This window comes from Podarcis cretensis (genome assembly GCF_951804945.1).
Source record: "Podarcis cretensis genome assembly, chromosome: 12".
Lineage (NCBI taxonomy): Eukaryota > Metazoa > Chordata > Lepidosauria > Squamata > Lacertidae > Podarcis > Podarcis cretensis.
In genome coordinates, this window is record NC_137181.1 from 41,201,542 (window position 1) to 41,217,632 (window position 16,091).

The 16,091-nt window shown below is 43.6% G+C and overlaps 1 protein-coding gene and 1 long non-coding RNA gene across 14 annotated transcripts in view; one reads left to right on the forward strand and one right to left on the reverse strand.

Moving 5' to 3' along the window:
• ZNF385D (zinc finger protein 385D) overlaps window positions 1–16,091 on the reverse strand; it is a 421,068-nt gene that overhangs the window by 125,480 nt on the left and 279,497 nt on the right. The gene's annotated exons all lie outside the window — the stretch shown is intronic.
• Window positions 12,487–15,955, forward strand: LOC307199591. The gene is made up of 3 exons (XR_013832090.1): window positions 12,487–12,791; window positions 14,645–14,752; window positions 15,687–15,955. It is a non-coding gene; the product is annotated as an uncharacterized lncRNA (long non-coding RNA).

Sequence of the window (16,091 nt, forward strand, 5' to 3'; positions counted from 1 at the left end):
TTTCTGTCTGTGTCTGATTCCCCTCCCTGGGGATATGCTGGAGAGCAGGGAGGAGGAGAGCAGTTGGTGTGTTTTCCTCACAGCCTGAGGAAAATCGCCGGAACGGACCTCGAGTGTTTTTCCTGCCGGGAGTCGCCGGAGGGAGGTCAAAAGAATTCAGCCGGTGCCTGGAGAGATAGGCACATACCTCTGACCGACCCTGAATTCTGACAGTGGTAGCAGAGCTGCTGGTTTCGATCCATGGAAGTCTGCAGAAATAGGAGCAGAGCTGCTATTTTCATCCCTCTCCATGGAAGCCTGAGATGGAGGCTGCTTCTCTGCAGCTAGAAGCTGACCAGAAGAAGCTGTAAGCCAAGCTACGGAGCCCAGGTATGAGATTTTCGGGTTTAAAAGTGTGAATGCAGATGGATTAATTCTCTGCTTCATGGGAGCAACGTTTGGGAAAAACAGCTCCGAGAGAGAAGAGTCTGCATTCCAAACATTCCTGTGGTTTTTCCTGTCCAAGGAAAGGAATGTGGTTGCTTAGCAACGCAGGCCAGTTTCAAGATAAGGGCTGGAAGTCAGGCTATGCCCAGAGAGGCTAAAACAGCTCGTGTTTTGACTAGGCCCTTACAAAGGAACTGTGAAAGGGACTTTCCAAGCAGCCAGTGTTATTGCTGCCAGGTGCACAGAGTGTAAACAAGCCAGCTATTGGATTTTAGAGGTTTGTGTTTGAGAGTCAAAGCAAGGACTCAAAATGGATGCCAAGAAAGGGGGGGGGCTGCCTTCTCCACCCCTTTTGACCAGTGACAATTATGCATCTTGGTCTATTAAGATGAAGGCCCTGCTGCAGAATCAGAGACTGTTTGGGGTGATTGTGAACCCCATCCCTGCAGCACCAACGCGTGCTTGGGAGTCACAGGATGTGAAGGCCAGAACTGCTATAATTCTGTGTGTGTCAGACTCTCAGCTTATTCATATACAAGATTTACAGCACGCGAAAGATGTTTGGGACACGCTGAGAAGGACACATCAGAGAGATGCAGGTTCTTCAGCGTTGCTGTATTTTGAAAAGCTGACTAACCTGAGGCTTGCGCCTGATGAAGATGTTCAAGCGCACCTGACGGAAATGAAATTTCTGCGTCAGCAGATGGTGGAACGCAATTTCCGTCTGGATGAGGAAGTGTTTTGCTTCATGGTAATAAACAGCCTGAATCGGACTTACAAAACCGTTGCCAGTCAGCTGGGGTCTCTCCCAGCAGCTGATCTAACGGCGGACAGGGTCTTTGCTGTGGTTCTTTGTGAACATGACAGACTTGCCGCCCTGGAAGTCAAGGACAGGGGGAGGGAAGAACGGAGTTCAGACACCCCCACTGCTGTAGCTACTGGAGGAGACGCCGTAGCTTTGAACGTTGTCCGATGCCACAATTGTGGACAGACTGGGCATCTTCAGCGGTACTGCAAGAAGCCACGTCAGAACAAAGGAGCCAAGGGAAGCTCTACGAAGTCTGAGGCGTCAGGCAGAAGTCATGCCAAGTCACAGGCGAAGCCTGCAAAGGCTTTGATGTCCCTAAAAGCCACACCACAAGTGGGGAATTCCTTCGTTTTAGACACGGGAGCGACGGTTCACATGACCCATTGCAGGGATTTGTTTTCGTCGTTTAAGAAGCAAAGCTTCGTTGTACAACAAGCCAACGGTCAAGAGCTGGAAGCCACCGGAACTGGGACTGTGTATCTTAAAAGTCTGAACTTGACTATAAACGATGTTTATTTGGTTCCAGAGTTGAAGTACAATCTGCTCAGCGTTTCGCAGATTGCCAAGAAGGGACTAAAACTGTCCTATGATGATCAACACTGCGAGATCTACGAAGATGGAGAGTTGTATCTTTCTGCTAAAGAGAAAGATGGACTGTATTTGTTGACTTTTGATCAAAGTGATTACATGGAATGTAATTCTTGTGATTCTAACATGATTTCTTTTGCAGGTGTAGCCAAGAAGAACGCCAAGCAGGTCACCTCAAGGGTCGACAGGGCATTTCAGCGGGTGTATGCTGATGTGATTGGTCCTTTAGCACCATCTAGAGGCAATGCAAAGTATTACCTAATATGTGTTGATTCTTTCACAGGTTTTGTCTGGATTTATCTTTTGGAGAGACCGAAAGAAGCCTTAGAAAGGTTTAAAGAGTTTTGTGACAAAGTTAAAAATATGCATGATGCTGACATAGAATGTCTTTGCACAGATGAGAAGCCAATTTTTCTTTTGCAGGATTTCCAGAGGTTCCTGAAGAAGAAAGGGATAAGACACAAAATTGCTAGTTCCGAAGAAGCTTGGAAGAGATGTGTCTGTGTTAGGGTGAACAAAGAATTGCAAAAGGGAATGCATGCGCAATTGCTTAGTTCGCATCTGCCACATGAGTACTGGGCTGAGTCACTAATGTCATTTTGTTACACGTGGTTGAGAAAGGTTTCAAAAGACTTGGGATGTTCTCCTTTTGAGAAACTGTTCCACAGAAAACCTTCTGTTGCCCATTTCAAGGTTTTTGGGTCTCATGTGAGGACAGAAGCTCCAGGTGGAGTAAAGAATGCCAGAGGCATTTTTGTGGGTTATGAAAAGGGTCTCTACAGAGTAATTTTGTCTGAATCTGGTAAGGTGATTCTCACAAAATTTCTAGAGAGTGCTCCTGAACAGGAGCGAGTGATTGTTCACACATTTCCCACAGGTGATGATGATGATTCTGATGATGATGATGATGATGATGTTGATTTTATTGAGTTCAGTAGTACTGATGATGACAGCGATAGCTCAGACAGCTCAGTTGTCACAGTCATTGAGAGGAAATCTCACACAATGACTAGACCCTCAGAAGAGGAGGATGAACCACTGATTAAGCTTAGTACTGATTATTCAGAGAGTTCAGAGGCTGAACCAGAAAGCAAGGGAGAGCAGCACCTCTTGCGTAGGTCTGAGAGAGCAACGAAGGGTGTACCACCCAAAAGGTATTCAAAGGAGTTTGCAAACCTAGCTATTGCATGTGTTGCTGTTGTAAACGACCAAGGTCAAATTGAAGCTGTGTCTGAGTCAGAGACAAAGGCACAACAGAGAGTTGCTAACCAAGGTAATGCAGAAGCACTCATTCCTTGGAAGTCACACAACCAGAGAGGTACATTGGTAAAACCAGTGGCGGGTAGTTCCAAGGGTGGAACTGAAACAACAGGGGAGTGTTATAAGTATAACAACTGTTTGTTTTCTTCTCTGGATGACGCTTTGCTCACAGCACGCATTGATACTTTAGGGGGAGTATGTTATTCTAAAGCAGCAATGCTGCAGCAAGCAAAGGCTCCAGCAGCTCAATCAGCTGCTTGTGGCTGGAAAGCCAAACAGGAAGTATGTGACTGTTGCCATGGAAACAAAGGGGCAGTCCATTCTCCTTATTGAGCACAGGATGTGAGCTCAGTGTGTGTCATATGACCTGTACAGGATGTACATGGGTGGAGTTTGAGTTTCTCTCTGTTTGTTGAAGAGAGCGGACATCTTTCACTGTATGACTGCTGAAGACAGGAATAAAAACATGTAGATTCATTTCTGTCTGTGTCTGATTCCCCTCCCTGGGGATATGCTGGAGAGCAGGGAGGAGGAGAGCAGTTGGTGTGTTTTCCTCACAGCCTGAGGAAAATCGCCGGAACGGACCTCGAGTGTTTTTCCTGCCGGGAGTCGCCGGAGGGAGGTCAAAAGAATTCAGCCGGTGCCTGGAGAGATAGGCACATACCTCTGACCGACCCTGAATTCTGACAGTCCACAGGTAGTCAGTTATCAGAAATTGAGGCAAGAGGTACTGAATTGGTGGTCCAGTGTATATTGGACAGGGATTTAGTCCCATTTGTCCCCAACCAATTCCAGGAAGAGTAAGAAAACGAGAAAAACACACACCAACCAACAACAACCACATCGGCCTTTTTACAGTGGTAGACCAGAGTAGGTCAGATTAACAAGGCCATTTTTGCCTCATTTCCCTGGCGGCTATGCCTCAGCCCACCCACAATCTTCCAGGAACTACATTAACCAGATACAGTCCCCTGAGTAGGCATGCATATGTAAAGATGAGGTGGTCTAGCAGAGGTTGTGGTGAGGCCAGGAAATTTAAGTCTTCATTTTGTTTATTTTTTAACCCATTTGCTTTTTTGAAAAGATTTAGTGTCTTGACTGATTCTCCCTCTCCCCAGCCCCCTCACACATAGACTGAGATACAGAAAGAAGGAGATGGAAAGGAGTCATAAACTAATCTGTCATTTACCTTCCCCAATATCCCCCTACAACTTTGCAAATAATAGGGAAAGCGGATTTATTTCCATCTAAGTCCCAAGAAGCAGAACTATTTGAACTAGCACTAGAAACTTAAGGGCTATCTTCTATTAAATTTTAGAATCTTACTTTCCAAACTTTTTGTTGTTGTTGTCGTTCAGAAACAAAGTACTAAGTTCCAAACCTGCTGCGAAAGTTATTTTGAAAATAAAATAAACATGCTTGAAAGTTTTAATCTTGATTGATTCACATTGAGTGAATTGCTAAATGAAATGTTTTAAATGACAGCATTTTGTTTTGCTAGCCTTTTCTTAACTTCCTGTTAAAATAATCCTGTAAGCTTTTATTAAATTGCCTGGGTAATTGTGGAGAACCACAAGTAATAAGAGACAACAAGCATAAGTAAAGCAAGATGTTTTTTTCTTAAAATATGGCCAGCTCTGAGTACATGATCCAACAGCAAAAATTTCCCCAACTTTTTGGAATATAATCTGACGTTATAGAGATGCACCTGCAACATTGCCTAGGAATGCAGCAAAATAAGATTTAATTTGACTGTCTTTGCTAATCAAAAAGACAAAGTCTCCAGCTAACTCACTGGGACCTCTAAACCTTTCCTTTCCCCTTAAAAGGAACATTCAGAGGTAAAAAATATATCTATTCTCTGTAACAGCTCTATAAAAATTATAGCCTTGGCCCAATGATCCTCAACTCACAGAGGTTGGGGCTTTTTGCTTCCAAGTTAAAAAATTATTGGCAATGATTTTCTATTACCACATACACCTATAAAAAAGAAATGCTGATTTAGAGTAAATTGAAGTCACCGTGCTGCATTTTGTCACAGCCATTCCTTCCTGGAACCAGAAAATATTGGCAGAATCTCATCTACTTTGAAGGACACTACACCTACTTGAGGGGAAGTGTCATATTATTCCCTCCTTTCAGTTAACTCAGAAATCATATAAACGTGTCTAAGCCAGAATCTGATAGTTGCTTGTTTTATTGCTTGCTGCAACCATGGTTGGACGTAAATATTTTCTGTTTTTCTACTGCCCTCCCACCACATATTATCCATCTGCAAGAGGAATGGGGATCATGTGTCCCTCGAAATGTTGTTTGACAGCATAGTCAGGGACGGTGAAAGGTGCTTGTGGAGGGCCACAGGTTCCAGATTCCCAATCCACAGCTGAGTAAACACTACAGCAGAAAGCCATTGTTGCAATGTCACTCTGGCATTCTCTGCTGCTATAGAAGAAAATATTTTAAAGCCAATTTTATACTGCGAACCGCCCTGAGACCTGCGGTATAGGACGGTAAACAAATTTAATAAATAAAATAAAATAAAAGTACGTAAACACCTGTCAGGGAACTGGGGGCTGAGAAGGGGGAAACGCTGGGGAAATACAGAGAGCAGCCTCCAATACAGTGGTGCCTCGCAAGACGAAAATAATTCGTTCCGCGAGTCTCTTCGTCTTGCGGTTTTTTCGTCTTGCGAAGCATCTCTATTAGCGGATTAGCAGATTAGCGCTATTAGCAGCTTAGCGGCTATTAGCGGCTTAGCGGCTTAGAAAAAGGGGGGGAAAGGGAAAAAAACTCGCAAGACTCGCAAGACTCACAAGACGTTTTCGTCTTGCGAAGCAAGCCCATAGGGAAATTCGTCTTGCGAAGCGCCTCGAAAAACGGAAAACCCTTTCGTCTAGCGGGTTCTTCGTCTTGCGAGGCATTCATCTTGCGGGGCACCACTGTAATGAGCAGCTGCACCTCGTCAGAGAGGGAGGATGACGAAGGGTTGTCAGGAAGCAATGAATCAGGGAGGGGGGAGCAACTTCCGGGGCTTCGCTCTTTACGTAAAGGAGGAAGGAAAGGGGGAGGTTTCAGGAAGTGGTTATGCTGGAGAAGACGAAGGGAGGGGCCAGTCTCGGCAACTGACACTGAATGAGGAGGACATGCCTTTTGAGAGCTCCGGATTGCAAATAGTATAATGGACTTTAATAAATCTTGTAAAGCTGGCTGGAGTCCCGAGCTGGTATCTCTTCTAGCACCCACCAATCATCCCTAACAAAACCCTAAGCCCCACAACCTCTTTTGACAAAGAAAATCGGGTGTAGCCTTCAAATTTTACTTCAATTTTTTTTACTACAACTTCTCAGCCATAAAGTTTCTGGTCCAGTCTGATTCCAGAAAACGCTGGGGGAACACATTTAGATACCATCTTCTAGGAGCGGTTGGTGCTTTCGGCTGGTGCTCTTGCACAGCGCTGGCCTCACTGCCACCCTGCCCTGCCCCATACCATCCCAGTAAACAGTCATCCACAGCCATGCCAGCTTCTTCTGCCATCTTCCTTTCAAGTATACTTCGGGCAGCTGAAAATCCACTTAGCAACACCACTAGCAACCAAACCTGGTCTATTGAAATATATCACTTGTATCAGTTGGGCTCTCGTGTTGTCTGCTGCTAACAAAGCAATAAGCATACAATGATAAAGTATCTACTCAGTAAGGACTCCAGTATGAGAGAGACTAAATGAGCTGTTACTCAGCAATCTATCAGTTTCTCTCTTTTTTTATTAAAGGACCAGCCATCACCTCATTCCTATGCAAGTCTGTTAGGCTCTTTCCATAAAAAGTCCCCTTTAACTCTTCCCTTCTACAGCACCCCATAGCTGAGAATTTACCAATGTATTTCCTCTTCCCTGACGCAGGTGGCACTGTGGGTAAAACCTCAGTGCCTAGGACTTGCTGATCGTATGGTCGGCGGTTCGAATCCCTGCGGCGGGGTGAGCTCCCGTCTTTCGGTCCCAGCTCCTGCCCACCTAGCAGTTCGAAAGCACCCCTAAGTGCAAGTAGATAAATAGGTACCGCTTTATAGCGGGAAGGTAAATGGCGTTTTCGTGTGCTGCGCTGGTGCTGGCTCGCCAGAGCAGCTTCGTCACGCTGGCCACGTGACCCGGAAGTGTCTCCGGACAGCGCTGGCCCCCGGCCTCTTAAGTGAGATGGGCACACAACCCTAGAGTCGGACACGACTGGCCCGTACGGGCAGGGGTACCTTTACCTTTACCTTTCCTCTTCCCAGCCTGAGGTCACCAACTTTTTAGTATTTCATCAAATATACTAAGCCCCTTCTAATGTAAAGGATTCTCTTGAACCTTCCCTTAAGCAACCTGTTCTATCTTCTCCATTTTCTACTACAGTGGTACCTCGGGTTAAGAACTTAATTCGTTACGGAGGTCTGTTCTTAACCTGAAACTGTTCTTAACCTGAAGCACCACTTTAGCTAATGGGACTCCTGCTGCCGCCGCACCGCTGCTGCATGATTTCTGTTCTCATCCTGAAGCAAAGTTCTTAACCTGAGGTAATAATTCTGGGTTAGCGGAGTATGTAACCTGAAACGTATGTAACCTGAAGTATGTAACCCGAGGTACCACTGTTTTAATGCACAGAAGGGACAAACTTATTTGGCCTCAGCTACGATTTCATATTTGAGAAGATTCTGTGACATCACTTCAGTAAGACTAATCCCGTGATATATATTGGAACCACTGTATCTTGCGGATGTGAATTGTTTTAACTGGTTTAAATAGTGTATTATGGTAAACAAATAGTAGCCTTGGAATAGTAGCCATGGAAGGGATTTCTGTTGGCAAGATAACCACAGAATGGTTAAACATGCTCCCTCAAACCTTGCATGAAATTCCTGCGCATCACATGGAATTTGGTTCTAAGGCAGGGGTGGGGGAGGTAACAATCCAGATAGTGTAAGGTTATCAGATTTTTTTCAATGAATCCGGGGACACTTTTCAACTTCAATGGATTTTGTATGGGGACTGATGTATAAATCCAGGGACTGTCCCCGGGAAACGTGGACGTCTGGTAACCTTAAGATGGTGGCTAATTTCATCCGGCTCTTTGGGATCTCCCTTACTCACCAGTTGCCCAGCAGGAAGAAGCTGAGACAAAGCAGGGCTTTGATGTTGCACAAAGTGTTCACATGTAGCTCTTTCCTCTCTGAGAATATTTACTGTAAAGATAAAGGTAAAGGACCCCTGGACAGTTAAGTCCAGTCAAAGGAGACTATGGAGTTGTGGCATTCATCTCACTTTCAGGCCAAGAGAGCTGGCGTTTGTCCACAAACAGCTTTCCGGGTCATGTGGCAAGCAGGACTAAACCGCTTCTGGCGCAACAGAACACATGATGGAAACCAGAGCGCACAGAAATGCCATTTACCTTCCCACCACAGCAGTACCTATTTATCTACTTGCACTGGCATGCTTTCAAACTGCTAGATTGGCAGGAGCTGGGACAGAGCAATGGGAGCTCACTCCGTCACGGGGATTCAAACTGCCAACCTTCCATCAGCAAGCCCAAGAGGCTCAGTGGTTTAGACCACAGTGCCATGCGCGTCCCAATATTTACTGTAGGAAAATCTAATTGGTGGTCGAAATGCCTAAGCAAAGAGGCAAATGTCTGTTCATTGAAAACAGGCAAAAAAGTGTCCATCCTGATTACCTGGGAAGCACCAACTCAAAGGATTTGTCATGTTGGGATGCAGCTTCAGGTTATTGGCCCTTATTGAGCCCATCACTGCATCCATGTTCTGGTCTGCAGACTGTGCAGCCCCGCAATTCAGAGAAGTAGTGCTGGGTGTCATTCTGGATATTGATGACATCTCATTCCAAATTACCTACCCCAGCAGCTTCATACAGACATTAAACGGCACTGGGAACAAGATGGAATCCTGTGGGACTCCACTGCCTTGCCACTGAACAGCAGCCTCACAATACCAGTCTCTGAAACCTGCCCTGGAGATAGGATCAAAACCACTGCAACATGGTGCCTCCAATTTGAGGTCTACAGATATGGCCCAATAAGATATCATGGCCAATTGTATCAAAAGCCACTGGGAAATTAAGGAGTAGAAACAAGGGCATATTCTCTCTAGTGAAAATATTTATATCGGGAAGCAACAACTGAAAATACATTTAAATGGGTTTCTTTGATACTTTAACTCTAACTGTTATAATTAGGAAAATATTTGCATTTTATGCACTATCTGATTTTGCAGCTATAATGTAATGTAAGCTATTAAATAGGCATCCGCCTGTCTCGGGAGACAATTGAAAAGTGTGCCGTCAGGGGCGAAGTCAAACCATTGGAGAGTTAAAACATCTTGAAAATGTACTTGGCAAATGAATCCACCTCCTCCATTCTCTCTCTCTAATATATAGATAGATATAGATATATAGATATACCGATATAGATACACACACATACATACAGGTTACGATGAAAGTTAGGAAACAAAATTGTGTGACGTACATATAGATAAACGCATTCAGAAGTAGAATCAGTAAAATGTTCATTCTTTTCCACTAGATAAACTCTTACTGAACCCGTGAACCTGAAACTTCTCCGGGGCTTTCACAGCAGTCTACAGTTTTCAGCTTAAATGGCTGAGTTGTTAACATTTCTTTCTAAATATGACTTGGGGGTACGCATACACTACACAATTAAGCGCATAGCACCTACAAATGTTCCGCTAACCAGATTGCTAATTAGCATGCTGTTTTTATATAATGCTTCATAAAGCTCTACTTAATGCAATCGGATGGCAAGATCATTGAAAGTTACCTCAGTTGCTGCTGTGCAAGAAATCTCTTGGCTTGCACTATCCCCAGAGAAACATTTTGCTAGCGTGTTGTTTCCCCCCACATAACATTGCTTAATTTCGGAGTCAAGGGTGAAAACAGTGGTCGCCACCTCCTCTGTAGCTCTGATCCTCTAGCCCAAATGCCTGCCCCCTCTATTATCACATTCACCAAAACAATAACAGCGTCTCTGCATAGTAGTCACAGCACAGAGTACTTTGTGTAAAACAAAAAATCCTCTTTCTACTTCCAGTAATTATTTGCAGTACTGTGATATCTATAATTCTCTCTATGCTCCAACCCTGCTAGATGCCATACATGGAAAATGGAGGGAAGTTATTCCCCTCTCTAGACAGTTTGTTTTTATTTAACAAACTTTATAGACCACTTACTGGGCGGAAGAACCGGTTTATTATTATAATAATAATAATTAATAATTAATTTTACTTATATCCCGCCCTTCCCAGCCGAAGCCGGGCTCAGGGCGGCTAACAACACCAAAACAGTGCAACATTATAAAAACATTATAAAAGTTAATTAAAATCCAAATTGATGGCAACCATAAACTAAAGTTTTGTAAAGATTGCCAAAGTAGGGGGTCAGGCTGCGCCCTGACCAAAGGCCTGGTGGAACAGCTCTGTCTTGCAGGCCCTGCGGAAAGATGTCAAGTCCTGGAGAGCCCTTGTCTCTTGTGACAGAGCGTTCCACCAGATTGGAGCCGCAGCCGAAAAAGCCCTGGCTCTAGTTGAGGCCAGCCTAACCTTATGAAGAACAATATAAAATATTCATTTTTAAGTAGCGATAAAACCAAACATTAAAAACAAGTTGATGTGACATTGGGTCCCCCCCCCCTCAAAATATACACAAAACCAGAAATTTAAAAACAATAGCATGTAATAAAATTACATGCTTGAATAGGCTTGCCAAAGCAAAAACCTTTTTTTAAAAAAGGCCTTCATTTATTTTATTTAGTTTGTCCCCAAAATCATCACATAGTTGTACCTAGAAACTTTGTCAGAATGTTCACCAATCACATGCTGCTACTGCAGCTAGCTTTCCAAAAAGAATATTGCGGTAGAGTGAAAAACACTATAGTTGCAAATCAAAGCTGAATAAATAAAGTTTGATAAATAAAAAAATGATCCCAGGGATTACCCTGCTAAATAAGCAGGCTTGGTAATAGGATCTACCCAGCAACTTACTTGGGTCAAGGTTTAGCTAGTTCTAGCAAAAGGGATGAGAAATCTTATGAGGGGCAAATCTCATGTGGACAGGATTTCTTTCTACCTTTAAGATATTTCAAGGTCTTTATTGAAGATATTTTAGGTCACCCTTCAGTCCTAAAATCTGAAGGGTATTTAATTTAAAATAAAGTAGTAGCAGAACCCTGAAGAGCAAACAGCATCCCAACTTAAGTAGGAAGTTGGAAAAACAACTTTTAGGGGTGGACTTTGGTTTTTCAAATTTCAGTAGCACCCCGTGCAAGCCCAAAATTTAGCAACCCCCTCACCTCCCATTGTGCTCAGTTCACTACAACACAGTTGCAATGCCCTCCCGGGCTCAGCACCTGGTGTGGCAGAACTGGTCACACTGCCTTAAATCCATCTCCGCTTTTGGTACAATACATGACAGTTGCACCCAACCACAGCCACCCCTATTATGGCAGGTCATCAACAACCAAATTAAACGTGATGGTTACTTGTTGCATCATATACCCGCCACCCCCAACTTGCAGGCATGGGGGGTTTTCACCAGTGTTGTAAAAGTGGGAAAGGTTTTTAAACCCTTTCTGCCTCTGCAGAGGTCCGAATGAAACACCCTCCAGCAGCTGCAATCCGCCCTTGGAGCGGAGGAAGCTTCCATTGGTGACAAAGAGAGCTTGTCTCCCAGAGCTACCAGCAACTGTCACAAGGCAGTTCTAACTGGGATTGCAGGAGAGCAGGTTAAATCTTCCCTTCACACGTGTTACCAATCCATAAATCAGCTCCATGGCTACTATTTATTGAATGGTGTTTTTTTTGAAAAAAAATGCAACAAAAGGGATGTGTTGCATGCCATGCCAAGTTTGGCTCTAAGGTTTTCACTTCTACCTTCCATCTCTTATATGAGACTAGCAACACAGCACAATGACATGCAGTCTAAATGGAATATCTGCATCTGCCAGGAAGTGGCATTTCATGCTTTGTGGTGGGCTGATGACCATATGCCGTTATTGCTATGTACTGAATTCACAAGCTCTGAGTGCCTTCTGGCGGTCCCCTCACTGCGAGAAGTGAAGTTACAGGGAACCAGGGCCTTCTCGGTAGTGGCGCCCACCCTGTGGAACAGCCTCCCATCAGATGTCAAGGAAATAAACACCTGACTTTTAGAAGACATCTGAAGGCAGCCCTGTTTAGGGAAGTTTTTAATGTTTGATGTTTTATGGTAATTTAAATATTTTGTTGGAAGCCATGCAGCGTGGCTGGGGAAACCCAGCCAGATGGGCAGGGTATAAATAATAAATTATATTTATTAATTATTATTATTATTAACCGTTTTACCACACAAACAGGCAGTTCAGACATCGAAGGACAGTTTGCATTGGATCACATTTACTTCATTTTAGAAAATGAAGAAACTTTGCTAAGTGTAAACTGCAGCATTTTTCTTTAATTTATCATTGGAACATGCAGAATATCAGAGTGGAACAGTCCTATATATTACGGTATATTTTGGATTTATCACTGGAAATTAAAATGGATGGTTACATTTACCCAGATCAGTCTGGCAAGAAACACACATACACACAGAGGAAAATTCTCAGAAGCTATGTAATAAATGTAAAATCACTGTTTGAGGAGTATAAACTCTCTTCAGAGACATTAAAAGGTATGTCCTTGTCAAACTGTCCTGTTAAGTCAAATCTAATTTGTAGCCTATCTTTCTTTAGGCTGATAATGTTCTAGTGAATTTGACATGTCTCCGTAGATTTCTCAGGCTGGGATGAACTTACAAAAGCTTCCAGAAATACACTAGACTTTCTTAGCCAATGTATGTGTTTACAAAATGTCATTAACAGGCTTGGGCATCGAAACACAGTGTGGCCTATGTTTCAGTACTATATAGGTCAAAGAGGCAAATGGAGCTCAAAGTGTGATACGGCATGTCAGAAAACTGAAGCAGAATGCAAAGGTCATATTGCTAAGCATATACACACACACACTATGGCATGTGTGATGAAGCCCAGAAGCTCCATCCCCAAAGTGATCGAATTTCACGCAAGAGTATTTGGCTAAATAGCAAAGCAGCAAACTTAGGTAGCTTGTCATCCACAGCACAATCTCTGTTTCTAGATACAATAGAACTTCTGCTTTCAAGAGCCTCCATTCGCGGACATTCCAAGTTGCGACCACGGCAAACCTGAAAGTAACTGGCGGGTTTGCCACCGTTCATGCATGTGCAGGAGCGGCGATCACCATTCGCACCTGCGCAGAAGCAGTGATCGCCGTTCGTGCATGCGCAGAAGCGGGCAATCACTGCCCGCCCCTACGCACACGGCGCCTCTCCCAGCAACCCGTTTCGTAAGGACAGGCCTCCGGAATGGATTGTGGTCATGAGTAGAGGTTCCACTGTATTAGGTATGATAATAGGTTGGGAGCAGAAAAGGCAGGCCAGCTTCAGTCACATCGTCCAGTGGCTCCCCTTCCTCTTTAAGCTTAAAGTAGTATGCATGTAACATCACTATACATCACTGGAGACATGGAGCAACCAATGAAAAGAAAATTTTCATGCTGTGTTGTGCTCTCCACCTTGTAACTTGTAGTGACATTTACATTGTTCCATGGCATCAAGGTGATGTGACTTTCTCACATGTGCCAACACCGTCCTCTGAAGCAGAGTGGGGGTGGACAATCACCATATGTTGATGTCATGATACAAGAGAAATGATTCCACAGGTTATGAGAAAGAAGGATAGAATCTGACACAGAGAAGCCAATTTGGGCTGATGCTCCCAGTCTCTCCATTCTTATCTCTCCGATTTTCTAAATTACTGCAAAACGTATCTTCTGTTAAATTATTGTTATACTTCATTTTAATGGCACAGAAACTTTGGCATTTAACGTTGGTTTGGACAACTATGAATTAGTTGCAAGCAATGCCACCCACAATGCACTTCTAGCCTTTGCGAAATTGCTGATTCACAGGATATCACATTGCCTACATACACCTTTATAACGCCAGTTCTCCTGCTAATGTCAGTACTTGTATCTCATTTTGCCTTGCTTTGCTCATGACTGCTTTGGTAATAAAGATAGAATAAGAAAAAGAGAAGAATAGAAGTTTTTGGTGTGTTTTTTAAGCCATGTAAAATATGTAGTTACAGCTTAAACCTTGCCTCGAAAAATCAAACCTCAGCAAATTAAAGCCAATGTGGAATGGTCTCCAAAAGATGAAATAAAGAAAAAGTCCAGCCTGGGTGTTATGCAAAACTATAAAAAAAAAACCCAGCAAGGATGAAAATACCTAAAAGCTTATATAATGTCAAAAGATAAAGCGAATATAGCATTATTATATAGCTAACTGAGCTATTTAATTAAACCCAACCTAAGGCTGACAAAAATATTTACATCCAGTTCTTGAACTCATGGCACAAAAGCAGTTATAAGGCAAATACAAATATATAAGCTTTTGCATCATACACACTCCTTTTTTCTCTATTTGTGCAATCCTATTACTAATAGGGGAGAAGGATATCAACCACCACTTGGTGCAGTATGGGGTACTGTCTATTTCTTCAAGCCTAACCATGTCTGCTGAGAAGTTTTATTGAAAATGGGGCTTACTTCAAGGTAGGTGGGGTTAGAGATTGAAATCTCCTTGCATTGCTGGAACCCAAAAGAATCCTGGTGCCAGGGATCTATTGCTAGCCTAAGACCATTGTTATGCCGAAGAATGGGGTGTGTGCAAACTGTTCATTAAAGGTAAAGATAAAGGGACCCCTGACCATTAGGTCCAGTCATGACCGACTCTGGGGTTGCGGCACTCATCTCGCTTTATTGGCCGAGGGAGCCGGCGTACAGCTTCCAGGTCATGTGGCCAGCATGACTAAGCTGCTTCTGGCGAACCAGAGCAGCACACGGAAATGCCGTTTACCTTCCCGCCAGAGTGGTACCTATTTATCTACTTGCACTTTGATGTGCTTTCGAACTGCTAGGTTGGCAGGAGCAGGGACTGAGCAACGGGAGCTCACCCCGTCACGGGGATTCGAACCGCCCACCTTCTGATCGGCAAGTCCTAGGCTCTGTGGTTTAACCCACAGAGCCACCCACGTCCCATGTAAAAAACTGTTCATTAGTAGTACTTTATTTGTACAATTAATGGATATGTTTCCTTTTAAAACTTTGGGTTGTATCCAGACAATCATTTGCCTAAAGACCTCCCCACAGCAACCCCCTGAACACTGTCCCCAATCTGCTCATGGGGGTCAAGGAGTCATCCACAACTGCACCAAGGAAGATACAGGGAATGGCAGCAGCAGCAGGGTTACCATATTTCAAACACTGAACGTTTTACCAATTTCTGCTGCTAGAGACAGCAGTATTCCAGATATGTCCGGGAAATTCTGGACGTATGGCAACCCTAAGCAGGAGAGAGTAACTGGCTGAAATCAGACAGAGCTACCTTGCCCAGGCAGGTTTTCAGGATAAACTCATACTACTCTGGTTACAACCTCCCTTTGTTAATAAGAGCTGAGAAGCTGTTTCCATTTTATTTATTTTTCAGATTTATCAGCTGCTCCACAGAAAGAAGCTACCATGGAAGTGCACAACAAGGTAAAATACAAAGATACAGACTCAATAATCTAAAAAAAAAAAAAAAGCACCCCCCTAAAAAAACTATTTCTACAATTGTACAGTTAATTTTCCATAAAAAGACTGAGAAAGCATTTTAGGGAAAGTCATCTTAAAGACAAATGACTTCAGTGGCCACCTAAACATCAGAACCTAGGGACGTGTCTAACATCAGCTGGCAACGGATCCCAAGGGGCTGGAACACTTCCTGCAACCTTAATTTACATTCTTGTCTTCAATTTTTAGCAAGCTGAAAACAGCTCTATTAGAAAAGAGCTTAAATCCTTTGGTTTTCACACACACACACACACACACACACACACAACAATGACCCTTG